Below are 15,973 nucleotides of genomic sequence, written 5' to 3'. Positions count from 1 at the left end.
CTACTATATTACCCTGTCTATCATTTTTAAGGTATCTCTTCTCTGTGGATTAAGATCCTGGATATTTTATAATTCAAATTTAGCAAACCTTTGAAGAATTTCTTCTGTGTGCTTAACATGATGTTAGACATCTCATGTAGGTGATGTCATTTATCCCCCACAATAAACCTATTGGGTATTTGTATCTTCATGTTACAGATTAGGAAATAGAGGATTAGAAAAATGAAGTGGCTTGTCCAAAGCCTCAGAGTGTGAACCAAAAGTTGAGCCCTGTGTCTCCATACCACACCACACTATATCTCTGGCAAAAGGCAATGAAATGTGACCCCTTGTTTTAGCACCAGTTTCCTGAGGAATTCTCCAAAGAGCAGACCCAAAGCCCAGGCTCCTTTAAAGTGTTGACTCCTGCCCAGCAATATTAATTGCTTTCTTCTGGAATAGGAAAGGTAATGTTCTAGGAGTGGAGGTTGCTGCCAAAAGATTGGCGGGGGGGCATTACCAACTGCAGACTTTCTTCACAGACTTGTAAAGACACTATGAGCAGCCTCAGTCAAGCCCACTCAAGGTACGTTAACAAACACTCAAATTCTTGAGTCCCTCATGTTCATGTTCCACTCCTCCACAATATGTAGTTGGCGAAAAGTCCCTACTCTTCTTTTAATAGCATTCTTGGAAATTGTGCTTTGAGATCAGTTCTTCTGGGAAAGACATAACCTGCTGAAGAAGTACTGAGAAAGGCTGAAACTGTAAATGTCGAGTCTACCCAGGAGAGTAAATATAAACTGCTTGCATCTTTCTGGCTGACTTATAGCTTATCAAGCACACATTAAACCTTTAAGCCTTTTTTTTTCTTAAGTAAGAATAAATCTAAGTTGACTATTCCAGCATATGTATTTGTTTTCCCTACACTGTCTATAAATCATGTCCAAGGTGAGTATTTATAAGCCTGAACAAAAACTAGACAAACAATTCTGAGAATAAGTGACAACTGTAACAGTTCATGATAACACAGTCACAACAAAGGAAATGCTATGCATTAAGTGATTTTTCTTGCAAATCCTTTATACATATGTCAGGTTGTGTGCTGGCAGAGTGAAAGAGAATAAATCAAAGAGAATGCCCATATAAGAAAGGATTTTTAGGCAAATGATGTCTTGTATGCATAAATCAAATAGTTATTGTAAAAATTCAGAGGAATAGCATAGGTTTCTATGGAGTTTTAAACAATGAGGTTATTTAGCAACTGCACAACAATTTATTTTATGGAGCAGCTTATTTGCTCATTAAAGCTTATGCCATTTCAGGTAAGTAGACCCGTACCATTAGTTAATTTTATAGACAAGATAACTGAAGCAGGGAATTGTTAATAACTTCCCCAAGGTCACATACCAGGTATGGGTTGGGCAAGGACTTAACTTCAGAACTCTTGCCTTCATAATCCTAAGTTGCAGGTCAGGGTAGTGGTGCAGCTGCCTGTTAGCTCTCTCTTCAGTGAGGGACAGGCCAGGGGGACATGCCTAGACATCTGGGGTTGGGTGATAAAGGCAAAGACTCCTGGCAGTAAATCTAGAAGTGCCAATGATTGGTGTTGCCGTTAGCATTTCAGCTGGACCGTGAACCCCATCGGGATGCCTATGAGAGGCAAACACACGTCTGTAATACAGCCTAGAGTGAGATGATCATGACAGTAGATCTAAAGCTGTAGTTCTCAATTCAGGCTGCAATACCAGGAGGGACCTTAAAACCCATGCTCCAGGATCAATTAAATCCAATTCTCTGAGATTGGGGCTTGGACCGGGACAATTTCAAAAAGTTACCCAGGTTTTTCTAACACGTGGCCAGAGTTGAAAACCACTGGTGTAAAGATCCTTCCATATTTGCTGGATGTGGTTGGGCAGGTTGTTCATTGCACAAGGACACCTAACTAAAGAAACCAGAGAGAACTGAAATTCAGCCCATACATAGTGTGCCCTAATTTGGGGGTGGCATTTGTTCTCAAAAAAGTCACTTTTTATCTGATTCCCACAAAGAAGGCCCTGGATCACTCTCTATTCTTAGGTCTGCATTGCTGCATATACTACAAATTCTATTTTCAGTTTATTATGCATTCTTTACAATTATATTGGCATCTATTATATGCTGGGCACTGGGCATACACCGGGGGTGCAACTACAAAATGATCACAGCTCTAGTCTTATTGAATCCCCATTGTTGGGCAGGACAAGTGATTACACAGGGAGTTACACAACAATGTGGAAAGTGCTCCATTGCGGATGACTACAGGAAGCTGGAGAGGATCTAGAAAGGGTGCTCCACCCAGCCACTTTGGGGCTAAGGGTGGAAGTGGTGTAAGAGCTGAGACTGGAGGAGTCACTGGCAAGATAAAAGGAAGAGGTGGTATTTGAAGCTGAGTGACAGCATTTGAAGAAACTTGGAGTCAAGAGAATGTGGGTTATTGGGGAATGGACAGTGGTTCAGCCTGTCTGCCTGGAGCATGGAGGAAATGAAGGTAGAGGGAAGGGGGCTGGGACTAGGGTAGGTTCTGCCCATCTTCCAAGGGCTGGATTGGCCACTTGCAAGCTTAATCTCTGTGCCTTGCTCCTCAGTCCTACAACCCTTGTTCCATCTTACCATGTTCTCTCACTCCCTCCCTTCTTCTTTTCAGATATGGTTATTAAAGCAGAAAACACCTAAAACACTTGTAGTCAACTTCCTATAATCTATAACTCTAAGCACTAGAAAGAAACAAAAAGTTTGGAAGCAAAAAAAGGGACAAACAAGCACAAGATACAGATACAGATGCCACCTCTTCACTTGGTGCCAAATGGCACATCCTCACAATTGGCACAGATTCCTCCTTGCCCACTGCTCTCCTTCCTGGATATGCCTGATTTCACATTCAAAATTACCATCTCAATCCCTGGGCCAGTGGGGGTGCAGCAGGGTGGGGAAATGGGGTGGTATAAATGAAACGAGCTTGGTCATGAGCTAATAAAATTATTGAAGCTGGGTGATAAGTACCCATGAGGATTTATCACACCAGTCCCTCTATTTCTTATTATGATTGAGATTTTCCATTATGAAAAGGAGAAAAACAAAAACAAACTTAAGATCCTCTGCTACTTCTTTTCTTCTTCCATTTTGGTTACCATTTCTTCTAGTGACACTCTGGTTCTTTTTGTTTGTTTGTTTGTTTTGTTTGTTTGTTTAAATCTGGTTTGATTTGACTCAGGTTCCATTTTTTTTTTACTTTAAAATTGTATGTTTTGGTTTTATTCATAGGACTATTTTAATGAGCCAAAATTCCCAGTCCATTAGAATTATGACTTGGCTGATCGACATACACTTCACTCCCTAAAGTTTAGGAGAGTATTGTACAATATGCTCATCCATTTGCCTCCTATTTGGCCCCTCACAATTCTGATAGATAGCTTTCCTTCCCTTCCTACTGGAGTCATGGCAACTTCCAGCATTCAGAGATTCAGTCAGGCCAGTCCTCCGTTTATGTGTCCCTTGTGAGATCAGAAATGTTTCTCCACTTACAGGTGGATAACCTGCAGTGGGAATGAAGAAGATGGACATATTCAGCTTTTAAGCAATTTCAAACCTTGCACCTCCAAGCCTCTGGGATCCCATTTCCACACATTAGCCTGCAGCAACTACGGAACACCTAAGTTCCGTAGATAAGAACTAACACTTGTAAACTAGAATGGAACTTTATACAGCCTCCAAGCCAAGAAGTCATTCACTTTGTTTTATAACATCTGTCCAAAGCCACATCCTGGAGTAATGTAAACATGTTTGCCAAGAACTGTGATCTCTTCTGGACAACCAAGTTACCTTGTACACACATCTACTATCCACAGGTATCACAGTGGGTTCTACACACTTTATATATGTTCTTCCCCATAGATGGAGCTCCTTGAGGACAGGGCCAGACAGGATTTTCTCAATCCCCAGTACCTGGTGTTCTATTTGACCATAGGTGATCCATGTGTGTTTGCTAAGTGAATGAATAGCCTAATTATGCTAAAATTTAAACCTATTTCCTCTAATTTAGAAGAAAATTATTTGAAAATACTGTATTTGGAAATAAAGAATAAGTATATCTCATATTCAAGTTCTCCAGGCAAACATGGCTATGTTATACCCATCTTCTGAGGGCCTCTGCTTCCCCAACATGTGAGCTATGGCTTGGCTTCCTGAGGCTGAGTGTGTCTGACAGAACACAGTCATTCTGCCCCAACTCCTACTTCCTCCAAATCAGTCACTTTAACCAAATAGAGAGAAAGAAGAAAATCAAACTTTTTGTGCTTTTGTCAAAATTAAACAACCAGCTTATTGATGAAGCATTTCTATTATTACAACCAGTGTCTATAATTTCATATGGCTACAACTAAAGTATTTATGGCTCTTGTGTATTCACAAAGGCCAATTAATATCCCTCTGTGCTGTTATTGCCAAGGGACATGATATGGCTTACATCTGTGTCTCTGCCCAAATCTCATGTCAAATTGTAATTCCCAATGTTGGAGGTGGGGCCTGGTGGGAAGTGATTGGATCATGGGGGCAGTTTCTCATAGTTTAACACCATCCCCCTTGGTATTGTCATGGCAAGAGTGAGTTATCACAAGATCTGTTCCCTTAAAAGTGTTTAGCACCCCCACCCCCACCACACTCTCGTTCCCGCTTTGGCCATATAAGACGTGCCTGTTTCTCCTTCACCTCTGCCATGATTGTAAATTTCCTGAGGCTTCCCCAGAAGCAGAAGCCACTATGCTTCCTGTACAGCCTTTAGAACCGTGAGCCAATTAAACCTCTTTTCTCTATAAATTACCCCATTTCAGGTATTTCTTTATAGCAGTGCAAGAATGGATTAATATAGGGCCCAAGAATGGGGTTGATGAGAGTATAAAGGAAGAACCTTCTCTGCATCAGGGAAATGGGGAGTGGGTTTCCTCCACCTTCTCTTCATTGGTTTCATCACCAGAACACAACAGAAATAAATGAAGATTTGCAACCCATTAGGGAGGCACCCCTACGTTGCACTGCTGTGCACCTAGAGAGAAACACGATGGAGAATCAGCGGGCTCCGCCCTGCCATGCTATTGAAAAGCTACTAGATCACACAGGCATCCAGCTATACATTTCCTTGTACCAGCATAAAGCATACAAATGTGACAGAACTGAACATGTGCTAAAGCCAAATGTGTGTATTGTGATTCTTTTGTAATCTCCTTAGCCAAATCCTAAAATGAGAATTTCATAGTTTTTCCCCTCATTTGAAATCTTACATTTTCTTAATGGGCCTGAAAGGTGGGGGAGTCTTGGACAGCTGTAGCTGAAGCACCCCTCTTCTCATTTCCTCGCCCCTGCCAGTGTTCAGTGCCCTCTGACCACAGACAGCCCTCTGTCTGTGGAAGGAGTTGCACAGACACTGGCTTTGCCACTCCCCAGCCACTCAGTGGAGTTCATTTTACAGCTGAGAAACTGAGGCATGGAGAAGTTGACACCATTTCCCTCACAGCATTGCTTGAGTATCTGATAGGTTCACCAATAAAAAGGCCATTAGCATAGGCTGCCATGCGCAAGGTGACCAGCAAACGGGAGGCGCCCCCTCCTCCAGGTTGCTCTCACTGATGTGCTGCTTCTCCAATATTTGGCAGACACATCTCCACTCTTTTCTCTGCCTCTGTCGTTGCCCTGGCTGCTCCCCAAGGCCAGAGCCCCTGTCTCCTCTTCGTCTCGTGGCCTTTCTCTCATTAGACACTCAATAAATGCTGTTGACAGACCGGCTGGCTGCCTGGCTAAGATGCCATCTTTCCACCAAGGGCAAATGTCCTTCACTGCCTTTATTTATTGCTTGATGTCAAATCAGCATGAATTCATTTTCCTGAAATGTACATCAGGATTAATGAGAGAGTTAAAGAATTCAAAATTATTGGAGGGTATTGGCACTAATTAGTATCATAGCACTGTAACAGGGCTTGAGTAATGTCTTCCAGGTGTAGAAAGCTTTGGAGTTAAACACGTCAGTCTAACCCTGATTTTTATCTAAACATCCCCAATTTTTATGACATCATTTGTATGTATATCAGCAAATTTCCAACTGTGTGGTTACCTCCTATTACTTTAACTTTGAGAGACAAAAATTAAGTATAAGAATCACATTTTATGTTGTTTAACCATTGTTAAGAACGAACACACCAAATCATTCCTGTTTTTAAAAAAATTGAAGATCCTCTTTCCTTTCAGCACATTGTCAGCAGGCCTTGGGATCAAAATGAAGGCGTCTTGGTCCCAAGCTATGTTCATCAACATTCTTGCTTATATGATCTGCAAGAAGAGAGGGAAAACATATTTAAGTTCTATAAGGTTCTTGAACAGTTTTTTCCTTAGTAAAACATGAAATAAACACTCTTCCCCCCAATAACATAGCATATCCAGTTTTATGAGGCTTATGAAATCGTTCTGAATTTTAAAATAGCTCATCCATTTGTCACTTCCCCTTACCTGACATCCTTTAAAAACCTCCATCACCATTGCTTTCACAAACACTCCCCAAATGCTGTCAGATGGGTTATCACTGCCTTGCATTTTTGTTCTGTTGTTAATTTTGGAGAAAGTCCTAGAGTGTAGCAATATTATTGAACTCATTTCTGCTTAGGTCTCAAGTTTCCATAGCTCCTCTGTTACCAAGTGGCAGTGCACCCTATAGGCACAATAAATAAATAATACAACACTGAAGCTATAACAAATCACAAAATGCATTATTAAAAAATTAAGAAATAAATATCCCCCTCTTACTTAAATAGAGATTGATTTTATAATGTGGAATGCTGAGGAGAGCTGCTCTAAGATATATTAAAGCCTGGGGACAGGGAGAATACACTATAATGGGCATTTTGCTCCCTCAGCCAGAGGAAAAAAATCCTCAGAGTGAATGGATGTATTTGTGAAATGGAAGTTGCTATTCTCTGTTTGTTCACAAGCCAGGTATGATGCACTGCTGGCTTCATCATGTGAGGGTAGAAAGACCTGCAGGACACATCTGTCTTTCCTAAGCACAAACTGTTAGTCTGGATGAGGGTGATGAAGACAAATGCTTTCCTGGAACTGAAGTTGGAGAAGCAGTGTTTCTTTCCTTTAACTTTAAATCACAATTCTGGCTTCCAAAAAGATGTTCTCAAACCAGGATTCTGCCAAGCATCCTCCAAGGTGTCTTATTTAACAGGAGGATATGGCACAGATCTCTCCACAAGGTGTACCCTTCAAGAGGAAATATTACATAGGATCACTTCTCCAGAAACTTGAAGATTTTCTTTTCCTTTTTTTCTTTTTCTTTTCTTTTGGCCACTCTGTGGCCCAGCCTGGACAGCAGTGGCACAATCAAGGCTCGCTGCAGCCTCGACTTTCTGGGCCCAAGCCATCCTCCCACTTCAGCTTCCTGAGTAGCTAGGAGTACAGGCATGTGCCACCACTTCCAGAAAATTTTTATTTTTTGTACACGTGGGGCCTCACTATGTTGCCCAGGCTGGTCTGGAACCCCTGGACTCATTTCATCTAAGTTTTTGACTGGGGAAGAATCTGCTTCGAAGCCCACACATGTGGTTGTCAGCAGAATTCAGTTCCTCAAGGACTATTGGACTTACAGCCTCAATTCCTTGCTGCTGGTTGGCCAAGTTCTGCCCTTAGTTTCTTGCCATATTGGCCTTTCCAGCTTGCTTCACCAGAAACAGCACACATGAAGAACAAGAGAGAGGCTAGCAGGATGGAGTCACAGTGACATACCATGACTGTTACATATTCTATTTGTTAGAAGCAAGTCACTTGATCCAGTCCCCATCAAAGGTGAAGGGGTTACACAAGGACATGAATACCAGAAGACAAGGATCTTTGGGAGCCATGTCAGAAACTACCTACCAGCGTGAGTAAGAAATAAACCTCTCTTGTATTAAGCCACGGAGATTTCAGAGTTGATTTGCCACAGCAGCTAATACCTTGAGTAACACAAGAGAGAAGAGCAGCAGATGGTTCTGGTAAAGTGGAGTCAGGGCAGGCCAGATCCTACAATGCCTTATAAGCTCTGATTAAAACAAAAACAAACAAACAAACAAAAATGGCATTTATTCCAAGTGCAATGAGAGATCATCAAAAGATTTAAGCATGAGAGAAAGAATTGGGGTTTTGTTTTATGATTATTCTTGCTACTGCTTATAAATGCATTGAGAGGAAACAAGAGTAGAAGCAGAGAGGCTTGTCGGGAGGCTATTGTCATCTGATTCAGGATTGGGTAATAAAGAAAATAGGGGTTGAGTGGTTAATTTTATGTGTCAACTTGGCTGGGCCATGGTGCCTAGATATGTTGTAAAACACTGTTGGAGATGTTTCCATGAGAGATTGTTTGGATGAGATCAGCATTTAAATCAGTAGATTTTGAGTACAGCAGATTGCCTTCAAAATGTTGGTGGGCCTCATCCAATCAGTTGAAGGCCTGAATAGAACAAAAAGACTGATCTTCCCCAAGCAAGAGTGAATTACACAGATGGCCTTCAGACTTGAACTGCAACATTGGCCTGTCCCTGGGTCTCCAGCCTGCTGACCAACCCCGCAGATTTTGCATTTAGTAGCCTCCATAATTGTATGAGCCAATTTCTTAAAATAAATCTCCCTCTCTCACTCCCTCTCCACACACACACACACACGCACACACACGTGTACATGCACATACACATACACTCTATTGGTTCCATTTCTCTGGGGAACCCTGACTAATGCAGCTGGCTTAAGCCCACCCAATACCCAGCAGTAGCAGCAGCTGTGCCAGCAGATTCTGCTGTTTGTTAAGTACCTATAATGTGCTCCAGGCACTCTGCTAGATATTTTGTATGCATCATCTCATCCAATCATCTGACAAATATAGATTTTTACACCCATTTTACCAATGAGGAAATCAAGACTCAGAGAGTTAAGTGAATTACCCAAGGTCACATACCTTGTGGCACAACTGCCTGATCAATTTGTCAGGAGCCCATTTTTTTCAAATGATGGAATGAAAAAAAAAATAACAAAAAAAAGTTTTGTGCTTGAAATCTGAAATGCCATTTTGCTGATGGTCAAAGCAAATTCATTAAATCCAGTACAATTTCCTTATGTATTAAAATAACATTTGCAATCTGTGAGGGGCCTTTCTTTTTGCTAACGCATGGCAATTATATTTTTACACTGCAACTGCAAATATGGTTTTTAGTTTCCCCATTTGTTTCCATACGCATAGTTTTACAGCCAATTGTTAACGGATTAACAACTTTGGGTGAAATCCATCAGTCTGCTCTGGTTTGCCTCTATGGCTGGAAAGTCTGTTGACAAGTACAGAGCACAGAGGAGCTGGCTCTAGCTTGAGCAGGCCAAATAGAGCATTAGTTCCCTTGATAAATGTTTACTGTGCTTCTGCTATGTTCCAGAAACTGTGCTGTGCATTCTGGACACTGCCTCATAAGCAGCAAGGAGTCTTTCTGAATCTTCTGGGTTTGTAGAATATAAAAATGATCTCATTAGGAAATCAGCACATCTAAATAGCAAAGTGTTTAGTCTCAGAAATACATTCTATTTTATGTGTCCAAAATTTCTCCTATCAGTCTACCTAGCTATCTGTCTATCTAGCTATCCATTGAACCATCCATTCATTTCTCTCAATAGTTTCTATGCAATGATCTCTCAATGGCAGTATTTTGAAATAATCAACCAAATGGTAACATCTAAAACCCATTCTCTGCAGAACTTTTTTTCTGTAACCTGTAGCTCCCAAGAAAGTCACTCAAGAGCTGCAGTCATTTGAAAGGTGAGAATTGTTAATCTCCAGTATTTAACCCTCTGCCCGCCCCCCCACCGCCCCCACCAACCCACCTCCTGCACATCTGCACTCCAGCTTCTGGGGCCAGGAAGTCAGAAAAAAAAATTCACATTTAGTTTTGTCCCAAATGGGAAGGATGGACGGAGAGAGTCAGATGGTATAAATACAGCAGGCTTTTATTCTTATAGTTTAAATAGATTTAAAAAGCAGAATGTATCAGAAGAAGGAAAACACAAAGACATTACCCAAAATACAAAGTTAAAATCCTCCTTGAGACCATTAGACCTCCGCTATGGCACACGCAAGTGACCATCAACATCTAAAAGATAACATGAAATAATTCAGTAACAAAAGCCTAAGAAAGCAAAGAGCAAATCATGTTTAACTCCAGCTGCAGAAGCCAGGTGAGGTGGGAAGACTCAGAAAGGACTGTGATTGGATTTATAGGAAGCTGCCATAGAGGAGAGGACTTTTGAGTAATCTAGAAGAGAGTAATCTGCAACATTGTTTTTTGTCCATAAAACCTTTCACCCTGTACTATGGCCAGAGTTTTACAGGAGGGTGTATTCACAGACAGTGGCATTTTGGAGGGAGAATTTGTCCCAAGTCATCAGAAGAATACATTCGTCATCTGAAGACAACACATGGAGAGCTTCACCTCCAGCACTTCAGTGTTGCTAAGAATTGTGCAGTCGCCAATAGGAACAGCAAAAGCTAGAAAAGAAATGCAAATGATGCGGTCTGCATAGTTCAAAGGGGAACTATTTATTCCAAGACTGAATTTTGAGAATTACAGACAGAAAGACTTGAGGTATCCAGGCTAGTACATCCTCTTTAGTACAAGAAAGTGGCCTTTCAGGTGGGGACCAACACGGATTGACATCAGAGGTAGGCAACGCAGATCAGCAGGCAGAAGTGGAGTCAAAGGCAATGGAGAACCTGGAGATGGCAAAGGCTTGCTTCATCTATAATAAGTGTTTGAGGGCATGGGAAACAGACAAGGAACAGAGAAAGTCGCTCTACATAGATCTTGCAGGGTGAGCAGGATTTCACCAGGCTGATGGAAGAAAGCAGGAAACATTCTAAGCAAAATGCAAAAGCACAGAAATAAAAAACAGTATGGTTCATTCACCAGTGAATAGGGATGAGGGATAATAATAATAATTACACTTATTGAATACTTTTACATTCATTCAGTATCTCATTTAATTCTCCTAACCTATCTAGGAAATCAGAATAATTATTTTCATTTTACAAATGAGAAAACCAAGGCAGGGAACCCAAGAACTTGTTAAAGGTAATATATTAGTCAGTGACTGAGCTAGAACTCAAACGTAATTCTACTCCATACTGCATATTGTTTCAGTTTACAATAAAAATATTTATGCTTAAACAAACTGTATATAATCCAATTAATAAACCCTTCCTAGATTTCTCAAAGAACTAAAAATAGAACTACCATTCAACCCAGCAATCCTACCACTGGGTATCTACCCAAAAGAAAAGAAATTGTTATATCAAAAAGACACCTGCACACATATGTTTATTGCAGCATTATTCACAATAGCAAAATCACAAAATCAACCTAAGTGTTCATCAACAGAAGACTGGATAAACAAAATGTAGTGTATATATATATATATAAACACATACATACACACACACACACACACACACACACACATATATATATACCGTGTGTATTAGGGTTCCCTAGAGGGACAGAACTACTAGGACACATATATATGTTTATTAATGTATAGTTTTAATTAATTAATTAATATTAATAATACTAATAATATTTATTTAATTAATTAATACTAATTAATAGTTTATTAACTATTAACTTATATGATCACAAGGTCCCACAGTAGGCTGTCTGCAAGCTTGAGGAGCAAGAAGAGCCAGTCTGAGTCTCAAAACTGATGAATGTGGAGTCCGATGTTTGAGGGCAGGGAGCATCCAGCACGGGAGAAAGACGTAAGCTGGGAGGCTAGGCAAGTCTCGCCCCTCCAGGTTTTTCTGCCTGCTTTATATTCGCTGGCAGCTGAATAGATTGTGCCCACCAGATTAAGGATGGGTCTCCCTTCCCAAGCCCACTGACTCAAATGTTAATCTCCTTTGACAACATCCTCACAGACATACCCAGGAACAATACTTTGCATCCTCCAACCAAGTTGACGCTCAGTATTAGCTATCACGAGTCCACCCCTTGTCAACTTGAACCCGTATACAACTCCTGAGATCATACATAATCTTCAAATAAAGACAATAATGAGGTCATAATTATGCCTAACATAATATAACTCTCCTTGGTACAACTGGAAACACACCAATCCCCAACCCAAATACTATTACATAAAGTTAATAATACTTAAAGGCTGATATGAAGTCAATAAATCTTATGCCACATAATAAAGGAAAGTGAAATAAAATGAAGATATTTTCTTAGTACAAGTGTATACGTACACAAACATGTTTTTAACAAAAGTAGAAGGAAATACTCATGACAGTTACAGTCCTCGTTTCTGCAGCTGGTCACGTGGTCGTAGCTGGTATTGATGACTACCTTCTTCTACTACCCATTCTGTATATCCTTTGCCTTAGGCAAGCACCTCAGCAGGTCATGGTTTTATTCCTGGTGGAGTGACCCAAACCTTCATTCCTGTGGGGTCTGGACCATTTGTAGTCCTGCCTGGATTGGGCTGTTGTAGTTTCCTATTGACCTTAATCACAGGACATGGTAATACTAAGAGACGCCCCAATGGATCTCCTGTATTCCATGCCTGCTCTTCCTTACCTCTGTCGCGGAGTAGTAGACTGATTTCACCTTGACACTTGGGTCAATCACTCCAGCCAACACTGTAACTCCCTTCTTAGCCTGTTGACTTAAAGGTAAGAGGAGCCCAAAGTGTCCAGGTGGCAATCTTAACTTCCAGTTTAATGGAATTGTTGTGTCTCCTGGTGGCAGTGTTCCTCCCTCTGGAACTAAGACCTCTAGGCCAGCAGAACGCAATGTCACAGAAACAGGAAGCAAAATTTTGCTAGTGGATCACTAGGGGTGATGGTGAGTGATGCCACTTCCACTTCCACCCCTTGATTCCTGGACCCGTGAATCCTGGCTATGGGAGAAAGGGTACCATATATTGGAAGCTGATTCAGAGCATACACGGCCTTCAGGAGAACTCTGCCCCAGCCCTGCAAAGTATTGTCACCTAGTTGGCATTGTAGTTGTGACTCCAAACGGCCATTCCACTGTTCTATCAATCCAGCTGCTTCAGGATGATGAGGAACATGGCAACGCCAGTGAATTCCATGAGCATGAGCCCACTGCCGCAATTCTTTAGCCGTAAAGTGAGTGTCTTGGTCAGAGGCAATGCTGTGTGGAATACTATGATGGTGGATAAGGCATTCTGTAAGTCCACTAATGGTAGTTTTGGCAGAAACATTGTGTGCTGGATAGGCAAACCCATATCTGGAATAAGTGTCTATTCCAGTGAGGACAAACCTCTGCCCTTTCCATGATGGAAAGGTCCAATATAATCAACCTGCCACCAGGTAGCTGATCACCCCAAGGAATGCTGCCATATCGAGGGCTCAGAGTTGGTCTCTGCTACTGGCAAATTGGGCACTCAGCAGTGGCCATAGCCAGGTCAGCCTTGGTAAGTGGAAGTCCATGTTGCTGAGCCCAGGCATAACCTCTGCCCCTGCCACCATGGCCACTTTGTTCATGGGCCCATTGGGCAACGACAGGGGTGGCTGGGGAAAGAGGCTGAGTGGTGTCCACAGAACAGGTCATCCTATCGACTTGATTATTAAAATCTTCCTCTGCTGAGGTCACCCATTGGTGAGCACTCATATGGCACACAAATATCTTCACAGTTTTTGGCCACTCAGAGAGGTCCATCCACAAACCTCTTCCCCAAATTTCTGTGTCACCAATTTTCCAATCATGCTTCTACCAAGTCTCTGACCATCCAGCCAAACCACTGGCTACAACCCATGAATCAGTTTATAATCACACATCTGGCCATTTCTCCTTCCTTGCAAAGTGCACAGCCAGGTGCACTGCTTGAAGTTCTGCCCACTGGGAACATTTCCCTTCACCACTGTCCTTCAGGGATGTCCTAGAAAGGGGCTGTAGTACTGCAGCCGTCCACTTTCGGGTAGTGCTTGCATATCATGCAGAATCACCTGTGAACCAGGCCCTATTCTTCTCTTCCTCTGTCAGCTGATCATAGGGAACTCCCCACAAGGCCATTGGTGCAGACTGGAGGAGGGAAGGCAGGGTGGCAGGAGTGGAGACCATGGGCATTTGAGCCATTTCCTCATGTAACTTACTTGTGCCTTCACAACCTGCTCAAACCTGGTCATGTATATACCACTTCCATTTGATGATGGAATGCTGCTGTGCATGACCCACTTTATGGCTAGATGGGTCAGAAAGCACCCAGTTCATGATAAGCAATTCAGGTTCCATGGTGACTTGATGACTCATAGTCAAACCCCCATAACTTGATGACTCATAGTCAAACCCCCATAAGAGTCCAAGGGCTGTCTCTCAAAAGGAGAGTAGTTATCTGCAGAAGATAGCAGGGCCTTGCTCCAAAATCTTAGAGGCCTCTGCTGTGATTCACCTATGGGGGTCTGCCAAAGACTCCAAACAGCATCCCTATCTGCCACTTGACACCTCAAGCAGCATTGGATCTGCTGGGTCATATGGCCCAAGTGGCAGAGCAGTTTGCACGGCAGCCTGGACCTGTTGCAGAGCCTTCTCTTATTCTGGACCCCACTCAAAACTGGCAGCCTTTTGGGTCACTGGATAAATGGGCCAGAGTAACACACCCAAATGAAGAATGTGTTGCCTCCAAAATCCAAACAAGCCCACTAGGCATTGTGCCTCCTTCTTGGTTGTAGGAGGGGCCAAGTGCAGCCACTTATCCTTCACCTTAGAAGGAATGTCTCGACAGGCCCCACACCACTGGGCCCCTAGAAGTTTTACTGAGGTAGGAGGTCCCTGAATTTTAGTAGGATTTATTTCCCATCCTCTGGCACACAAATGTCTCACCAATAAATCCAGTGTGTTTGCTTCTTGCTCACTGGATCCAATCAGCATAATGTCATCAATGCAATGAGTCAGTATGATATCTTGCAGAAGCAAAAAGCGATCAAGGTCTCTCCGAATAATAATATGACACAAAGCCGGAGAGTTGATATGCCCCTGGGGTAGGACATTAAAGGTATATTGCTGGCCTTGCCAGGTGAAGACAAATTGCTTCTGGTGGGCCTTATGGACAGGTATTGAGAAAAAGACATTCGCCAAGTCAATGACTGCATACTAGGTACCAGAAGATGTGTTAATTTGCTCAAACAATGAAACCACATCTGGTAAAGCAGCTGCAATTGGATTCACCACTTAGTTAAGCTTACAAGAATCCACTGCCATTCTCTGACATCCATCTCTCTTATACACAGGCCAAATGGGAACGTTCAATAGGGATGTGGTGGGAATCACCACCCCTGAGTCTTTCAAGTCCTTGATGGTGGCACTAATCTCCACAATCCCTCCAGGAATGCAATATTGTTTTTGATTTACTATTTTTCTAGGTACAGGCAGCTCTAATCGCTTCCCTTTGGCCTTTACCACCTTAGTAGCCCTTACCCTGACAGTCAGGGAGCCAGTGTGGGGGTTCTGCCAGCTGCTAAGTATGTTTATGCCAATTATGTATTCTGGCACTAGGGAAGTGACCATAGGATAAGTCCAGGGACCCACTGGACCCACTGTAAGTCAGACCTGAGCTAAACCTCCATCAATTACCTGACCTCCATAAGCCCCTACTTTAACTGGAGAACCACAATGACTTTTTGTGCCTCCTGGATTGACATCCGCTCAGAGCCAGTGTTCAGTAGTCCCCAAAATGTCTGATAATTTCCCTTTCCCTAAAGCACAGTGACCCTGGTAAAAGGCCAGAGGTCTCCTTCGGGAAGGATGGGAGAGAGATTCACCACGTAAATTGTCGGTAATGTAGTGGGGTCCTTCCTCAAGGGAACCCGGCTTCCCCTTCATTCAAGGGGTTCTGGGTACGTAGACTGGCTCAAGTCTGGAAATTGACTGACAGG

At 42.4% G+C, this 15,973-nt stretch overlaps 1 pseudogene; it reads right to left on the bottom strand.

Annotated features, from left to right (window-relative positions):
* Window positions 1–12,366: 12,366 nt before the first annotated feature.
* The window catches only part of LOC134730475 (uncharacterized), a 50,709-nt pseudogene continuing 47,102 nt past the window's right edge, over window positions 12,367–15,973 (bottom strand).

This window comes from Pan paniscus, chromosome 4, assembly GCF_029289425.2.
Source record: "Pan paniscus chromosome 4, NHGRI_mPanPan1-v2.0_pri, whole genome shotgun sequence".
Lineage (NCBI taxonomy): Eukaryota > Metazoa > Chordata > Mammalia > Primates > Hominidae > Pan > Pan paniscus.
The sequence above is the reverse complement of the archived record's forward strand: the minus strand, read 5'-3'. Positions and strand labels throughout refer to the sequence as shown.